The sequence below is a fragment of the Oncorhynchus mykiss genome, chromosome 16, assembly GCF_013265735.2.
Source record: "Oncorhynchus mykiss isolate Arlee chromosome 16, USDA_OmykA_1.1, whole genome shotgun sequence".
Taxonomy (NCBI): Eukaryota; Metazoa; Chordata; class Actinopteri; order Salmoniformes; family Salmonidae; genus Oncorhynchus; species Oncorhynchus mykiss.
In genome coordinates this window covers 50,227,010-50,232,127 of record NC_048580.1, presented here as the reverse complement: position 1 = coordinate 50,232,127, position 5,118 = coordinate 50,227,010, and positions in this window count along the sequence as shown.

Here is a 5,118-nt window from a genome sequence, read left to right as displayed (position 1 = left end):
GACAGAGGAGAGAGAGAGAGAGGCAGATAAGTACATGGAGAGAGAGAGAGAGGTGAGAGATGAACCTGGAGAATAGTCCCCTAAGCAAGCTGGTCCTGGTGCTCTGTTCACAAACACAAACACACCCTACAGAGCCCCAGGACAACAGCACAATTAGACCCAACCAAATCATGAGAAAACAAAAAGAGAATTACTTGACACATTGGAAAGAATTAACAAAAAAACTGAGCAAACTAGAATGCTATTTGGCCCTAAACAGAGAGTACACAGCGGCAGAATACCTGACCACTGTGACTGACCCAAAATTAAGGAAAGCTTTGACTATGTACAGACTCAGTGAGCATAGCCTTGCTATTGAGAAAGGCCGCCGTAGGCAGACATGGCTCTCAAGAGAAGACAGGCTATGTGCTCACTGCCCACAAAATGAGGTGGAAACTGAGCTGCACTTCCTAACCTCCTGCCCAATGTCTGACCATATTAGAGATACATATTTCCCTCAGATTACACAGATCCACAAAGAATTCGAAAACAAATCCAAATTTGAAAAACTCCCATATCTACTGGGTGAAATTCCACAGTGTGCCATCACAGCAGCAAGATTTGTGACCTGTTGCCACGAGAAAAGGGCAACCAGTGAAGAACACACACCATTGTAAATACAACCCATATTTATGCTTACTTATTTTATCTTGTGTCCTTTAACCATTTGTACATTGTTAAAACACTGTATATATATATATATATATATGACATTTGTAATGTCTTTACTGTTTTGAAACCTCTGTATGTGTAATGTTTACTGTTAATTTTTGTTGTTTTTCACTTTATATATTCACTTTGTATGTTGTCTACCTCACTTGCTTTGGCAATGTTAACACATGTTTCCCATGCCAATAAAGCCCTTGAATTGAATTGAATTGAATTGAGAGGAGGCAGATAAGTACATGGAGAGAGAGAGAGAGAGGAGGCAGATAAGTACGTGGAGCCAGAGGAGAGAGAGAAAGAGGCAGATGAGTACATGGAGACAGAGGAGAGAGAGAGAGAGAGAGAGGAGGCAGATAAGTACATGGAGACAGGAGAGCGAGAGAGAGAGCGAGAGAGAGAGAGGAGGCAGATAAGTACATGGAGACAGAGGAGAGAGAGAGAGAGAGAGAGGAGGCAGAGAAGTACAGAGACAGAGGAGAGAAAGACAGAGGATAGAGAGAGAGAGAGAGAGAGAGAGAGAGGAGACAGATAAGTACATGGAGACAGAGGAAAGAGAGAGAGAGAGGAGGCAGATAAGTACATGGAGCCAGAGGAGAGAGAGAAAGAGGCAGATAAGTACATGGAGACAGAGGAGAGAGAGAGAGAGAGACAGAGGAGAGAGAGAGAGAGAGAGAGAGAGAGAGAGAGAGAGAGAGAGAGAGAGAGAGAGAGAGAGAGAGAGGAGGCAGATAAGTATATGGAGACAGAGGAGAGCGAGAGAGAGAGCGAGAGAGAGAGGAGGCAGATAAGTACATGTAGCCAGAGGAGAGAGAGGAGGCAGAGAAGTACATGGAGACAGAGGAGAGAGAGAGAGAGAGAGAGGAGGCAGATAAGTACATGGAGACAGAGGAGAGAGAGAGACAGAGGAGAGAGAGAGAGAGAGGAGGCAGATAAGTACATGGAGACAGAGGAGAGAGAGAGAGAGAGAGGAGGCAGATAAGTACATGGAGACAGAGGAGAGAGAGAGAGAGAGAGAGAGAGAGAGAGAGAGAGGAGGCAGATAAGTACATGTTGACAGAGGAGAGAGAGAGAGAGAGAGAGAGAGAGAGAGAGAGAGAGAGAGAGAGAGAGAGAGAGGAGGCAGATAAGTACATGGAGACAGAGGAGAGCGAGAGAGAGAGAGAGAGAGATGAAGCAGGGATAGAGCAGAAGAGAGAGGGAGAGACACAGAGACCGGTATGTAAGGGAGAAGAGAGAGGGGGGAGAAAGCGAGTCAGGAATAGAGCAGTGGAGTGAGAGTGAAGTTCTGTGAGAGGAGGGCTGAGAGCCCCAGCTGGGTCCTGGTATCTGTGTGGTCTGGTCTGGTCCGGCTTTGTATGTGGTGCTGTTGGGAAACAGGCCTAACTCACCACAGCACGCAGACCCACAGTAATGCTATGTAGCTTTCAGATTCACATGCAACCAGAACAGAGCAAGAATGCAAGCTCTCTTCCATGTCCAATTCACCTCCCTCTCTCCATCCACCCCTGCCTTTTGCCCAGGCTGCAGATGCTTGCCTGGGCCTGGGTTCAAATCTCTCTCTTTGAGGCCATATCCAATGATTGTAGCAGACAGAGCTCTTAGCTCAAGGACATAGTCGTGGGTTTAACAGCATGCTTGGATGGTTCTGCACCTTGTTTGAGAGGCCATAATAGATGACCCACACAAGAGGATGTTTAACATCTCCACAGGACTGATTCTTGGGTTAAAATCTGGTATACAATGTCCCCTCTGATGTCATAAACCCGATCACATGGTCAAACCATGGTTGACCACAGGTCTGATCAACCTGGTCTGGTCCTGAGAGTTTAGAAAGTCATGGTGGACAACGCCGGATAGTCCTGGTCGTGATGTAAGAGCAAACATTACCCTCTGAACTTAGTAATGTAACAATGCTGCTGCTCACTCAGAGGAGAGCTACTCTGTTACATCAAATGGAACACATCTGCCTGCTGTTGGAAAAAATAACAATTGGATACACATTTAATTCTATTATGGCTTTGTTTCACGAAGCAGGAGGAATTTGCTGTGAAATACTTTTCGTCCACTTTTTATTTTGGCACATCCGGAACTGGAACTCAAGCAGAAGAAAAAGGTTAATAAAACATAAAGCTGTGTGGAGAAGGCGATCTTAAAGGGCCGGTGCTCCTTTCCTCCTGTAGAGCCACCAGGCGCTTGGGCTGGAGCAGCCAGGCCACCGCAGAGGGCCCCCAACCCCATCTGCTTTTGTAGGTCACCATTACATGGAAAAGACTTAAGACACACTTCATCTTGACCTACTTTTAGATTGTGAATGTGCTCAATTCTCTGGTTTCTCAACATTCGTCACTGTATCAATGACAAATAGGTTGTCTTATGAGTGAGGTTACCTTGGTTTCCAGTATTAAATAAGACACCAATTGTGGACGAGCAGACTAGAATAACCACTTGATGAAGGTCAAAATTATTATGTAAGGAGCTATGAATATATTTGATTGGCTCACATAATGTATGTGAAGGGTTTGGGACTAGGGGCTGTGGGGGAAGTGAGCTCTCAGACAGACCTGGAGGAGGAGTGTTTGGGTCTGGCGTTATGTGATGAATGACTCCATGTTGACTGGTCGGCCCCAAGGGTTAAGTACTGACTCTGGCCTCTCAGGGAGTAGTGGGCCACAAAGGTCATGTTTTTCTCTCCCCTACAGGGTCGAGCTCAACTAGAGCGTATGGTTGTCTACACATATACTCTCTCTAGCACACACACACACAGTACAAATCACATTTTATTGGACTCATACACATTAAGTAGATATTGCTGGGTGTAGTGAATTGCTTGTGTTTCTAGATCCAACCGTGCAGTAATATCTAGCAATTCACAACAATACACACAAACCTGAAAGTAAAAGAATTAAGAAACGTATAAATATTAGGACGAGCAATGTCAGAGTCTGGAGCATATACAGTATGTGTGATGGGAAGTATAGACAGTATGTACAGTATGGGGATAGAATATGTAGTATATCTAGAATACATAGGATAGAATAGTATATATACATACAGCAATAGTTGAATAGGATATAGAATACAGTATATACTTATGAAATGAGTAAAACAGTATGTAAACATTATTAAAGTGATAAATGATTCCCATGTCTATGTACATAGGGCAGCATTCTCTAAGGTGCAGGGTTGAGTAACCGGGTGGTTGCCGGCTAGTGATAGGGACTAAGTTCAGGGCAGGGTACTGGGTGGAGGCTGGCTAGTGATGGCTATTTAGCAGTCTGATGGCCTTGAGATAGCAGCTGTTTTTCAGTCTCTCGGTCGCAGCTTTGATGCACCTGACCTCTACTTATGGATGATAGCGGGGTAAACAGGCCGTGGCTAGGGGGGTTGATGTCAATGATATTTTTGTCCTTCCTGTGATATCGGGTGCTGTAGGGGTACTGGAGGGCAGGCGGTGTGCCCCCGGGGATGTGTTGGGGTGGGGGGCACCACACTCTGGGGAGCAGAAACACACCATTCTCTTCTCTGGTCCTACTGTCCTCCTATCGTTGATGTATCAACACGCTATTAATTCACCTGGATTGTGATCACCTGCTTAGGTCTGTGCACATTAGCTTTCATTATGTTATCCCAGTAGACATTGCTGTAGGCTACTTCTGGTCAGGGAGAAATTCCCTTTTCCCTGTGACTGAAATTCCCATGGAGAGGGAATGTGGGAAAAACAGGGGATCATAGAGGAAGGAACATGGCAGCCAGGAACCAGAGGATGGGTTTTACAGGGGCCAACAGGGGCCAGTAAGGCCAGTTGTCTCAGGGAATGTGGTGGCTGATTGGGACGTGTTCTCCTCATCGTCCGGTCGAGCCATGACTAAATATAGAGGAGGAAAAAGGAAGGGTTTTACGAAGGCATCAGAATATGCTTTGGTTTGGAGACAAATGTGCTTTAGACACAGTAAGACATTTGTGAGTGTACGTGTGTGTGTGCGTGGGTTTGGGGGTTGATGGGAGATTTGCTGTTCCAGTCAGCTGTGGCCTGTCTGTCAGAGAGACAGCCATTTCAGGGCCTCAGCTAAGTAAACATTGATTTTTCAAAAATAATGATCAAAACATCAAGCAAACATGGATATTTAAGAGATTTGGCAGATTAGCACAGTTGGTAAATGCCATATGAACACACACAAAATATAATGTACAGTACCCTCAACAAATTAAGCATATATAACAACCTCCGTCCAATCCCCCCAAATTATATTAAATTCCCTGTCTCGCTCACTCTCTCCCGTCTCACTCTCTCGAACGCACGCTCGCACGCAAACACACACAGACAGATATGCTGAGTGGGGTGAGGAACAACTCATCACAGAGTGGAAAAAGGGTGTGGAGGGGTCAGAGCTAAGGAATGAGTGGTGGTAGAGG